This window comes from Ochotona princeps, chromosome 6 (assembly GCF_030435755.1).
Source record: "Ochotona princeps isolate mOchPri1 chromosome 6, mOchPri1.hap1, whole genome shotgun sequence".
NCBI lineage: Eukaryota > Metazoa > Chordata > Mammalia > Lagomorpha > Ochotonidae > Ochotona > Ochotona princeps.
The window spans coordinates 32,241,853-32,255,788 of NC_080837.1; the positions used below are offsets into that span (position 1 = coordinate 32,241,853).

The 13,936-nt window shown below is 39.9% G+C and overlaps 1 protein-coding gene across 1 annotated transcript in view; it reads right to left on the minus strand.

The window, feature by feature from the left end:
* Positions 1 to 13,936, minus strand: part of SEMA6D (semaphorin 6D) — a 393,639-nt gene that overhangs the window by 333,247 nt on the left and 46,456 nt on the right. Inside the window, exon 2 of the mRNA XM_058665903.1 lies at positions 1,036 to 1,107. The gene's annotated coding sequence lies outside the window, so the exon portion shown is untranslated. The remainder of the gene's footprint in view (positions 1 to 1,035; positions 1,108 to 13,936) is intronic.

Genomic DNA, 13,936 nt, shown 5'->3' on the forward strand with positions numbered 1-13,936 from the left:
CAGCTTGGACGTCAGGATCCTGTACCTGACAGCTAAGCTGAGCAGCAGTTCCTTGGCTTCTAACTTAACTTACTGCTCTTGCATCCAGGGAGGCAGCACCTGACAGCTCACATGCTTGAGCTCCTATCACTTGTCTGGGAGACGTGCACCGAGTTCGGGTTCCTGGCTCCAGGTTGGCCTAACTGGCTATTCTAGGCACTGGGGGAATGAGCTAACTTCACTATATCTCTTTCTCTCATTCAGGCCCAATCTCTCTTTTGCTCTGCCTTGTAATTGGATTAAAATAAATAAAAGATAATACACACAAAAAAATAAAATACTAGAATTTGGTGGATACATTTATAAGAAATAGCGGATTCAGAAGAACACTGAATTGATAGTGTTTTCTACAAAACTCTAACAGAGTTTACATAACTGTTGGAATCTGTGAAAGTATTCTTAGTCATTGCACACCACAGAATTGCTTGCCACGCGGAGCTACATCCTGCACGTTCTTTGACACTCAGTTGCTTCTTTTTCTATCACTTAATACAATTAGCATTTCTGCCCAGAGAACAGCACAACTTGCCTGGTTAGGTGGACTGCCTGCCTGCCATGGCTGTTAAAGTACACATACTTTATTCTTAAAAGACTACATGCCAGACTGAATAAAATTTGCAGACTTACAGAAAGGATTTTCCACATACAGAATGTGACATACTGACTCAGATTGTTGCTCAGCGTGCTAGAAGTAGTGATTTATTTATTTATTATTTGTCGCATATTTTGTTTATTTCTAAGCCAGAAATAAGGGTTAAACATGAGAATAAAGCTTGAATTCTGATCTGTAATAACTCAAGAAGCTTATGTGAAATACGAAACCCTACCTGACCACTTAAGGAAGCACATTTAATGCCAGTCCGGGGAAAAACATAAAACCAAAAATGAAATTAAGTATCTCCCTAAGAAAAATGAATTTTCCCAGTTCAAACTTAAGTCAAATAGTAATATCATTACATACAAAATAGACAAAATTTCCAAAATTCCATGGCTTACTTTTAGGAGTCTCTGGCTTCCCCAGCCTTCCAGTCTATCAGTCTGTGACCCGGAGATTCAGGACTCTGCATTCTACAATAAACAAGGGGGACGATTCAGAAGAAGATTTGATATTGCTACACGATTTAGTAACAGTGTGCTGTTTTTTTTCCCATTTGGGAAAAAAACACATTGGTATTATGTTCAAAATTCCAATTTATCCCAGCAATTCCAGGTCTTCAATCACATTTTTTTCACAGCATATCAATGTATAAGCCATCAGCCTCATGTGAGCTTCACAAAGCATGTGATCTGGTTCTACAAGTACACCAAGCACTGACATATACAAAGTCCTGGGTGAAGTAATATCAAGCTATATTCTAACAACATCAGTTCTTTTTCACTAATTTTGATCACTTCATGGAAAACGTCTCCTTTTTGCTAAAGTGTGTTCTCTAATGCCTGTTAATCGTTCTTTTAACTAAAATATTGGCAGAGATGTGTGAATTAAAGTGTATTAACAGCTGAAAAACTTATTCATGGAGTTTTATATTCACATGTGTTATATTTATTATCAGTCATAGGAGTTTCCAGTTAACCGCTTATAGGGAAGATGCATTTGCTTGTAAAACAGCCTTAAACCAAAATAAAATCTTATAAAATAAGAATACATTTGACATACCTATTCAAAAATTATTAAAATAAGTGAGTGGCTTGGGTGTTAATTCATATTAATAAGCAAGCATGCGCACAGGTGGGATTGGAAGTTATGTGTAGCCAGCACAGTGGGCCATATGCAGCAGGTACCTGATAAATACTGTTCTATCAATGTCCAAATAGTGTCAGGATAATCTGCCTGTTTAGACGTCTGTGTTGCTAACAAGCTTGAGACAGGGTTTGGCCATCACTGTGATCCTAATGACTAGTACAGAGTCTTAACATTATTAATAAAATTTCATGAATATTTCAATCTCATACTGATCAGACATTAGTATTTTCACTTTAGAAAATTTCTCAAAAAGAAAAAGAACTCAAAATACACATAGACCATTTTGATGTCATATTCCCCCTCTGATGCTACCCAAAATCTCAAAACAATTTTTTCCCAAAATTCTGTAAATTTTATTTTTTTTAAAGATTTATTTATTTTTATTATAAAGTCAGATATACAGAGAGGGGGAGAGAACAGAAAGGAAGATCTTCCATCCAATGGTTCACTCCCCAAGTGACTGCAACGGTTGGTGCTGCACCGATCCGAAGCCGTGAACCAGGAACCTCTTCCAGGTCTCGCACACAGGTGCAGGGTCCCAAAGCTTTGGGACACCCTCTACTGCTTTCCCAGGCCACAAGCAGGGAGCTGGATGGGAAGCAAGGCTGCTGGGATTAGAACCGGCACCCATATGGGATCCCGGCGTGTGCAAGGTGAGGACTTTAGCCACTAGACCACACTGCTGGGCCACACTGGGATTCTAAAACAGGGGCTATGCCTGAGGTTCAGGTTCAGACAGCAGAGGGTGCATTGCTTGTAGAATTTTTAAATAATAATTAATCCAACTAAATGTTGTTTTGTTTTTTGCACCAACAGTTCTATCATGTCAATGATAAAATGTTCCTTCCTGCCAGACAAATTGACCTAGAGTCCCCTACTTTGTGCAACCCTGAATTAAAATGTGAGCCATTTACCTAAATCAGGTAACAAGTTTGACTGATGAGAAATTTGACAGTGACAGACTTTTGGGACACAGGAGATCCTGAGAAGTTCAAAGACTGACAGGACATGTAGGTGATGCACAGTGGAAAGGGTCCTGCCCACCAGTGTAGCAGTAACTGAGGTTATTGAGGCACTATTTGAGACATAAGATGGTAACTAAGGGCCTCCACAAACCAGACCATAGCAATGAGCTGGGATGGAGGAGGGTTGAATAAGGGGATCTGAGAATCTCCCAAGACTTGGCTGTTGATTCTGCTAACACATTCGAGAGACAGATTTGAGAGTCAGCCTGTTTGGGGAATCTGGAGCATCATCTCCATCAGGCCAATGCACCCTCCCATGAATGCTAGAGATGGGGCTGAGACAAGGACCAACACACAGGAAAGCTAGGCCTGGGGGCAAGTGGGGGGGGGACATGAAATGTCATCCTAGGCCAGGCAATGCATCTGCCAGTGTGCATGAGACTGGGGCTGGAGGCGGGATGAGCTGGACCACACCCCCAATGATATACATGAGAGCAGGGTCTGGGGGCTGGTACGGTAGTGGTTCTTAGGGGGTCTCCCTTACTAGGCTACTATAACTGCTAGTACATGTGAAAATCAGGGCTGTGAGTGGGCCAGACTGAACTACTGCACCCACTGATATGCAAGAATTCAGGGGCTGGGGCTGGAGACTACACCAGCCAGCACAAAGTGAGAGCCAGGTATGGGGACTGGCCTCATAGGGGTTCTTAGGGGTCTCTCCAAATAGGCTGTTGTACGTAATCCCCAATCCTAGGAGACAACAGACAGACAAGTAGTCTGGCTATGGGCCACATTTTGCAAGACTAGGCCACCTCCGTTGTCCACTCCTGTTCAATGATGAAGATTATATGCAGATGTACATGAAAGATAAGACAACCAGAACCTCAAGTCTAATGGTTGACCTTGGGTACCTCTTTGAAGGGTGAGTAGAAAAACAAATTGAATTGTATTTCAGGCCAAATTCTATCACAAGTCTGTGGATATTCTGAAGTAGACATGAGCAGCCAACAGGCTTTGAAACGCACACAAAGACAACGATGAAGAACCTGTGTGAGTACAGATGGGATCTTTTCCCTCTTTTACAAGGAAGTCAACAACTTCTTAGAGAAGACAAGATGACATGAAGGACACAGCCCTCATGGTCACTGAATGGAAAGTTCCCTATCAGCAATAGGGATCCACTAGATAAGGATCAGAATTAGGACAACTGAGCAGCAAGCTTGGGGTCACATGCTGGAAGCCGTACCTCCCTCACTCTATGTTGCTCTTGCATGCCTACCATGCAAGTAACACCCCTAAGGGCATTCTTCCCCACAATGGGGTTCTCTGAGGCAACCTCAAAAGACTACCTTTGACCCTGGCACCAATATAGCCTGCGAGTAAGCAGTAATAACACTTCTTATCCAGCCTCCTCCCACTATGCCTGTGGTCACAGGAGGGAGGGTGGAAATATTTCTCTTATTCACCTTTCCAAGAGCAAACTCCCACCTTGCAGTCTGTGGTTAACATGAATCTACAATCCCCTCACCTTTGTAATAAGCTTTAAAATATACAAAAAAAGAAATGGCCTAGAAGGCCCAACATGGAAACATTTGGGAGTCCCAGACATGGAGGACACAGACTGCCAGGAAAGAAATCACCTCACAAATAAATAAACATCATTTCCCAAAGAACAAAGGTACCTACTTCCAGGTGAGAAGAGTCTGCGCAAAGTATAGCACAAATGACCAAGTCAGAACAATGCCTCAGTACATCATTACATTCCTAAACACTGAATATTCTGAAAGCTTCTTGTGGGTAGGATGAAAATACAGCTTACAAATGATCCAGAATCAAAATAAATTATGTCATATAGATTGGTATGCACTTTCTAGAAATTTAGTATACATTTTCTAGAAATTTATAGAAATCATGTATTACATGCTTTAAAAAAAGGAAATTTTGAATTTTCAGACATAGAAAATTCCAGGGAAAAAGGAGAGGAAGAGTTTGTCTCTGGAACCATGGCCTCCCAGTGTGGTGCTGAATGTAAATGAACACAGCCCACCAGTTTTGGACAGTTTCTCTCAAGCCATGTAAGCCTGGATAACGGCAACTGACCTGTGCTTCTGATATCTTTGTCATAGAAAGTAGTCAAGAAACTGCTACTTTATACCATGTACCAGCAGTACATAATTTAAAATTAAAGGTCATAAACAGTACATAGTTTTATTGGGACTTCAGCTACTCTTGATACCTCTAGCTTCTTTTCTGCTTCTTTGTACATCTTCCCAAAACTGACATCTTGATTGTCTGTGGAACTTATTAACTTGTCTCCCTTTTCAGATTTTAGCATCCATTCAGTTAAACCAACTCTGTGACTCTAATAACTTTTGCATATCTCTGGTTGTTTCCCTTTAGGAACAGTACATAGTTTTTAAGTCACTGTCTCTAGACCATTTTACTACGTGTGCCTCCAGATTAGTTAAAGCAATCTGCAGTTTTATCAATGCTCCAAACTCAGAATAAATTCCTATGCTGGAAGTCACTTTCAAATGTAACTGCTTTTTCAACAACAAAGAAACTAAGAAATGGCTTTCATATGCATATACATATATACCCACAGTACCACAGATCACATAAAATAGAAAAAAATGGCTTAAAGTTGATTTTCTGAGTGCTGTATTTCTAATTCAAGGCAGCTGAATCCAGGGTAAGTGATAAACTGTAGCCCAAGTCCATTATTGACATAATAGGTGTGCTGGCTGATGCTTCACCAAGCACAGTTATATTAGCTGTCCCATCTGGACTACAAAGCAATTCTTTTGGTGTTATACTTCCATCATATCACAGATGAGGGAAAACATTATGACCCAAATCACATAGTATGGCAAGTGGTCCAAACTTGCCTTCGTTATATCTCCTACTCCAGCAGGCAAACAAATGCTAATTATATGGGTCTCACCAGAAAACAGCGATTTTTGTTTAGTGTAATACTAGGTAAAGCGGAAAATTAATGTTCCAATCCTAAGTAGAATACTACAATGTGTAAAGCAGATATGATCAAGGAGGAAATCATTGCTCTCCCATTTCTCATGTATCTAGGTCAAATCGAACATTTTGCACCGCATTCAAAAGCCTTTCTATTTTTCCATCCCTTCCTCTACCACTGCATCTATCACTGAGCTAACATTTTAAGTTGCTTTTGTTCCCACAATGACCAGCTTTCTTGCATTTTCAGCCTCACATATTTGATGAGGACTAATTGGGTAAAAGGCCTTATGTCCTGTGTCACATAATGCAATGTAATTAATAATAATAAAAAAATAATAATTTGATTTTTAAAAAAAGGCCTTATGTCAATACACCTTCTCTAGGTTGCATTTTCTACTAAGCATCAGTATAAACACCAACCTGTTTACACAATTACTTTAATTTCCTTGGCCCCAAGTAGATCTAGTATGCCAACCTCTAGTGATTTCAGAGGTAGGGGGATGATTACTGGCCCATGAAATACAAATTACAGTCAATGCTTGGAAACCGAGCACACCATTTCTAGCACGATCTTAGCTTTGCAGCAGAAAACACATGCGTTATTTACATGACTTTTTTTGATGTTTGTGTTCTGGGTTCTAAAACAAGAATGAATGTTCTTATCCCATGGAGATAAGCAAACGCTTGATCTGCTCACTGTTGGAAGGATCATAAATTGATACAGCCATTATGAAAAACATCATGCAAGCTATGCAAAGAATCAAAAGCTAAACAATTAGGAATTCAATTTATGCAAATGTATCCAAAATAAGTGGAATCAGTAACACTAAAAGATATCTGCACCACATATTCTTTATTGAATCGATCACAATAGCCGAGAAACATAAAAGTACCCTTGAGCAGTTAAACAGGCACAGGAAATGTGATAAATATTCATGCTGGAATATTACTCATCCCTTAAAAAGGAAGAAATGCTGCCATTTACAACAACACAGATGGATCCAGAGGGCAGCTATGTGAGAAGCTAGGCACAAGAAGGCAAATATTGTACAGTCTCATTTGCACATGCACTCTAAAGATGAACTCACAGAACTGACAGCAAAAAGGACACTTTCAGGGTTGGGTTTAGATAAATAAGAGAGTTCTTATCCAAGAATGCAACATTTCAGCTATAAGATGAATAGGTTCTTGGTTTCTTTTTAAAATTTATTTTATTTTTATTGGAAAGTCAGATATACAGAGAGGAAGATTTTCCGTCTGCTGATTCATACCCCAAGTGGCCTCAACGGCCAGAGCTGAGCCCATCTGAAGCTAGCAGTCAGGGGCTTCTTCCGGGTCTCCCACATGGGTGCAGGGTGCCAAGGCCTTGGACCATCCTGGACTGCTTTCCCAGGCGACAAGCAAGGAGCTGGAAGGGAAGTGGGGCCACCAGGATTAGAACCGGTGCCCATATTGGATCCCAGCGGGTCCAAGGCGAGGACCTTAGCTGCTAGGCTACCATGCCCAGCATGGTTTGGGAATTCTAAAGTGTAACATGGAACTATGCTTAATATGAAAAATGAATATTTAAGATTTCCAAGAATAAATATTATATGTTCTTATCACACAAAACAAATAGCTGCTATATGAGGTGATAGATATGTTAAATTAGGTTTTTTTGGTATCCATTTCACTATATATTTTTATCAAAATGTTTATCAATTATATTTTGATCAGGTTGGAAAAAGTATAGATTTTGTCTTTTCTTCATGAAAAGTTGCAAATATGAACACTGAGGATCAGAAAAGCTAGTTGTACAAAGAAAATCACAAAGAAAATATTACTGCAGAATGAAATACAATGTCCTATGCTTGTAAAGTCAAGGATTTTTTTCCCTTTCTCAAGTTATAAAACAATTGAACAGAATTGGCATTGTTGCAAAGCAAGTGTCCTGGTGATAAGGATTGCTCCTGGCATGTGGGCAGTTATTTGCTCACATATACATATATAAGTCTATATTTATGTGCTTATTATATATATATTTATGTAAATATTACATATTATATATTATTATTATATAACCAATTAAGAATGGGAGAAGTGGGAGAGGCCAAATGTAATCAATTATAATTATAAGCAGATACTTTTTCATTTTTCTTGTATAATATAAATCTGTATACTCATTGGTCAATGTGTACCTATTGGCTCTCTAGTGATATACAGTAAGATATGGACGGTCTCATGTTTACTGAGTCACTACCACATTCTAGGAGCTGTGTGAGGCGCACTTACTTGCGTGCTTCTGAGTAAGGGGGTAATATAAAAAAGATAAATTATAAGAGCAGAGACACAGTATGCTAGCTTAATATTCTGTTTTAGTTATCACTCAGAATCATACATAACTGGCAAACCTGTGGAAATATTTGATTATTTATAGAAGGAACTTGAGAGACTCCTCATATGAATAAAATAAAAATTCAAGCAACTCCACTTGGTCCCTGAGAGTGTCTCATTTATCAGCAGGGTGGGGCACTCCATGGGCTGTCACTTTGATTTGTGTTCTAGCTTTACATGGACTCACGTAGCTGGTACTCATTTATTGGAAGTGTTTAAATTACAAGGGGCAGAAGGAGAGGCTTTTCACTTTGGCAAGAGTGCAGGATGCTTTGTGCACATGGAGAACTGCAAACAACACTGCACAACAGTAGTACCTGGAAGGCCTAGGAAGGTCAGCTACCCCAAATGACGGTAGCCCATGGTCTACCATCACAGTGTACCAGCAGCTCTTCTAAGCAACATCTCAGAAAAGTGAGAAGCTGAACCGGCTGTGGAGTGCCCCGCAGACAGATCTGGGAGTTATCAGGGAGAAGGGCTGTGACATGGACCTTGGCACCAGCAGGAGTGGCTTTGCATAAGGCATCAGCAGCAGGTGTCACAAGGGCAGATTTCATACGGTAATTGAAGGCACTCCTTAATGCGTGTATATGAGACAGGATGCTGCAGGGGCTGATATATTACTGTGCCACAGAGAAAGACTTAGAACCCTTTATGTAATCCTGAAAAACATGTTTTCCTTGAAATATATTTTACTCCATTTTTCCCAACAGCATAACAATGAAAGTTTATTATTCACACCTTGTGAGGCAGTGTAGCTCAAAAAAGTTTAAATCTCTTCTTAAAACCAATGTATAGCTTGAATGGTGTTGCCCCCATACGCATGTATCTAGTTTACAATCCCCAGAACCTGTAAATATTACCTTACTTGACATAAGATGTGAGAAGTTATGAAGAGCTCATTCTCGATTATCCAAATGGACCCTAGAGGGAATCATATGCATTCTTAGGGAAGAGAATAAGAGTCCTGAGACGGATACACAGAGGAGCTGAGCCATGGGAACAGAGGTGGCAATGTGGCCACAGGAGGGAGAACTGAAACAGCAGAGACACAAACAGATGAGTTCCTGTCAACACCAGAATCAGGAAGGGGCAAGGAACAGATTCTCCCTCAAGCTTTCAGAAGGACTCAGTTCTGTTTGTACTTTGATTTCCATTTCTGGCCTCTAGAACTGTGAGAGAATCAATTTATGTTTTAAACTACAGGTCTCTTACAATTTTACAGGCATGGGAAGTTAATGCGATCACACAACCAGTGAGAGGAAGGTGTAAGTTTCAAGTCAAAGTTTGTCTGACTTCAAACACCTTTCCCTCAGCGTGCCCCCCGATAGCCTCCAGTAGCATCACAGAGCTGCAGCCATGTCGCCCAGACGTCTCAGTGAGCCTTCATGACTTTCCTCCACTTAAGTCACTATTTGGAAATGCACTGAAGAGCATGTGGAACTTAGGAGCTGCATGCGAAAACTAAAGGTTACTGCTGCGTGTTTCAAAATGTAAGTGAAATATATATATGTATATTTATGTATGTATACATACATATGTATGCATATGTATATATTTGAATCGGGGCTAAAAAACTGAGTCAAGAGAGCTTGTCATGCACTGAGATGATCAACAAAGAAGTTAGGAATGAGAAAATTTTGAATTTTGCAGAAAAAGGATGAGTAGATTTGGATAAATGTGAAAGAGCAGCTAGAAATTGGACAACATTTCAAGATGACAAGCACAACCTCTGAGCAGAGTACACTGTGTGATCCCACTTGCAACAGAGATTCTTGTCCAATATTTTAAAAAAAAAGGAAAAATTAGACTTAGATCTGATTGTTCTGCTATTGCTACTGGATATTGTTACTATCTTGATAGAAGCTGAAGTATTTTTGTACATTTGCTGAAAACCTTTTTCCTTAAAAAAAAGTTCTTCCCACATGCATGTTCATTACTGAATTGATTTTGTAACCACATCACTTTGTAGTCCGGTGTTATCTTTCTGTACATGTGCTTCCTCCAATGGCCGCCCAGGTTGTTGAGGGATCTAATGAACTACAAACCAAAGCAGGAATATTCAGGAATATTCAGGAATATTCACATATGTCAGATTCCAAAAGAGCACGTTAGCTTTACTAGGGCCATCTTCCTCTCACCCAAGGAAAACTAAGTAATCTTTACAGCTGATGAAAGTAACTGCACTCTTGCCTAACCTTAACATTGAACGGGAAAAGGTCTTTTATCTCTTCATTGTAAATAGTGTAATCACAAGTTGCTATGGCTCACAGCAACAGGAAAAACACAGAAACAACACACAACCACAGCTAGTGTGGTTTTCATTTCATCTGAGAACTTGAAGAATTTGGTAGTTTTAACTCTAGTTCATTACAGTCAACAATTTACTCTCTGATGACAAAGAAGCCATAATTTGTTTATGCCCAGGATAACAACGACATGGCTCTTGACTGATACATCCCACAGCCATAGGAAAGTGGTTTAGTTTCCTCAGAAACACCGCTGAGATGGAGCCTTTGGGTCATGGCATCCACCCTCCAAAATGCTGACCAGGCAACACATGCAGTGCTTGACTGCTGCAGGAGCATTGGGGCTGAAGGATGATGGGAACAATACAGGTTTAAAGCATCCATCTTGTCTTAATAATCCACGTGGCACGATGCCTTATAAATAATAGCCATGAAAAATCAAGACAAAAGATCCCCAAGCAAGATTTTTTTGAGACAACAAAAATAGTGCAAGGCAGGATACATTTGGTTATTGATAATTGATACCGCATATCACAGAAATGAAAAGGAGCTCCTACTGAAGTGATCTGGCAAAACTCCAAAACAATCTGCTAAGATTCAAAATGAAAAAGAAAACAGTCTACAGCTAGGATCACTGCATGCTGCCTTTCGGAAGCACATACAGTGGTCTGGCATGTACCAGCTCTGTGTTGTGCCTGAGACAGGATCAGAGCCGGTAGGGAGTGAACTGCACCAATGCAAGGTGGCGGGTTTTTTTCTCCCATTGAATGTGAAGAGACAAGCAGAAACACAGATATTCTCCACATATATTACTAATGTGTTCTTCAGGTGAAAATTATAATCTTATACCTTTGGGGTGGTTGTATGATTGCACTGGCCTTTTCTCAACTCAATGAAATCAACATAAAAGGAACAGGTTTCCATTCCAAACTGGGTGACTCATCTTTTTTTTTTTTTTAAAGTTAATTTTATTTTTATTACAAAGTCAGATATACAGAGGAGGGGAGAGAGAGAGGAAGTGGAGCTGCCGGGATTAGAACCGGCGCCCATATGGGATCCTGGCAAGTTCAAGGCGAGGACCTTAGCCACTAGGCCATGCCACCAGGCCCTGGGTGACTCATCTTAAAGGCAGAAAGCATTCACATTTCCAAAAAGAAGCCTTTTGTCAACATTCAGTACTCCCGACCATTTCAATAGGAATATATTAATGGGTATTGTTTGTCATTATTGTTAATTTTAATGCAAGAAAGACTCTGGCTCCATTCCCTTTGTAGTAGTGTCACAAAATTATCAAACCTAATCATTTATTCAATAAATATTATGCAACACTTTAAAATATGTGAGGTTTCTACAACTGAAGATTTTAAGGCACTGGGGATACAGTGTCCTATTGTTCACACCGTTGACATTCAAGAGTGTGTGTGCTGGGGGCAGGGTGGGCAGGTGGCTGGGGAGACAAATGGCAAGTAGTCCAATGAATAAACTCAATTTCAAATTACAAGGTGTCTGCTGTGTGGAAATAACAAGAGTGTGATGAGATGGAGAGTGATTATTGAAGGCAGCAGAAGTGGGAGAACAGTAAATTTAGACAGTGTGGTAACCAAAGGCCTCTCTGAGAAGGTCACTTTTGAAGCAGAAATTAAATTAAGGCAGTGATGCAAAAATCAAGAAGAAAATGGTCAAGACTGAGAGGAAAACAAGTGTGAATGTGCTGAGAACAAAAAGAGCTTGTTTAAGGGGCAAAATCACAGCCCAGCAGGCTGAGATGAGAGAAGATGATGGGAAGGAAGCAAGGAGAAGACACAGGAGTGAGACCAAGTGCAGCATTGTGGGCCATGAACAGGAATCAATACGCCCACCCAGGGCAAATATCAACAGCAATTTCACAAGGCAAATTTAGTTGAATTAACTTCTGGAACATTTTCTCTTTTGTTGTATGGTAAGAGACACATTGTTAACATTTACCAAAAGCATAACATTTGCCCAAAGAGGGGTATGTAGTTTACATAATTGGATTCTATTATGACTTAAACAAAAATTAGGAGGAATTTTACAACACACTAGTGACAGCTTTCAATAACCTTTTGCTTCCAATATCTGCACAAAAATATGACAAGGGAAAAAAATCACAATCACATCTTTTTCTAAGGAATCATCTGTGTCCAGTTGCTTTCTTTCCATTTGAGGCAACATACTCAAGCACACAGCGACATGATGTCATTGCAATCATAGCAGGTATATGATTTTCCTTCACCATTCCCAACACACACTTAGAGTAGGATCACTACTGGTTTTTAAAGATTTGGTCATAAGCAAGAAGTTTTCTCAGACGACACTAAACAAGTCTGGATAACGTGGCTTCATTGAACATGGTTTGCAATGATTTTCTTACTCTTCTTGGCTCAAATCTTCATTTCTTATCAAAACTGGCCTCCCAGGGCAACAAAAAATGATTTGAGATAGAAAGTAATTTCTGATAAGCAGTAATGAACCTGCATCCTTTTTACTGGAGCTCACTGGGTATAAAAATTAGATTTCAAGTAATTTCTAAATAATTTCTGAGAATTCACAGAAGGAGAATTCCTCCTCTTAAAGTGTCATTTGGTGTGCTATGTGTCAGCACAACCTGAAATAGACATTTTTCTTAGTCTGTGCATAAAGTTTTAAAACTACTTGACTTGGGGACTTGAATATAGGAATCTCAAGAGCTTAAAAGGTCAATAAAAGAGTTAGAGCAATTGATTTTAGGGATTGACTTTATTTCATAAATTAAAGTGTCACTTAAGAAATTGAAGTCAAAGAAACAAATAACAGTATATTCTAAATATGCTACACTAGTCCCCTGCTTCCAGATAGTTTCTGTTATCAACTTAGAGATAAGATCCTTTTTAATAGAATTTCCACTATAATTTCTTAATAGAGTCTAGTATTGATTTAAGTGGAATCTGTTGGGAAAAGAGAGTAGGAAAAATCTACTCCCCAGATGGCCGCAATGGTAGGGGCTGGGTGAGGTTAAAGCCAGGAGACGAGAGCTTCTTCTGCTTTCCCACAGCTGCAGGGGCCAAAGCGTTTGGTTCATTTTCCACTGCTTTCTTAGATGTTTTAACAGGATACTGAATTGCAAGTGGGACAGCCAGTACTAGAACAGGCTCCCGTATGGGATATTAGCCTCACAGGCATTGGCTTAACCATTTTGCCATAACATCAGCCCCCATTTTACAATCTTTGTTTTAAAGATTTATTTATTTTCATTTTAAAGGCAGATTTTATACACAGAAGGTCTTCCTGCTGCCGATTCACTCTCCAGTGAACCACAATGGCAGAGCTGAGCTGATCTGAAGGCTGGAGCTAGAACCCGTATGGGATATTGGTCCTCATAGGGCAGAGGATTAGCCTGCTATGCCACTGTGCTGCACAACACCCCCTACTGGCCCACTGTATATTTGTTAAAATGTTTTTGAGGGGGCAGTGTTGATGAAGAAGCTACCTGTAACAGTAATATCCCAGAAAGGGACTGATTCATGGCCCTGCTGCCCCACTTCCCTTCAGGCTCCCTGCTAATAGCCTGGGAAAAGCAGGAGAAGATAGCTCAA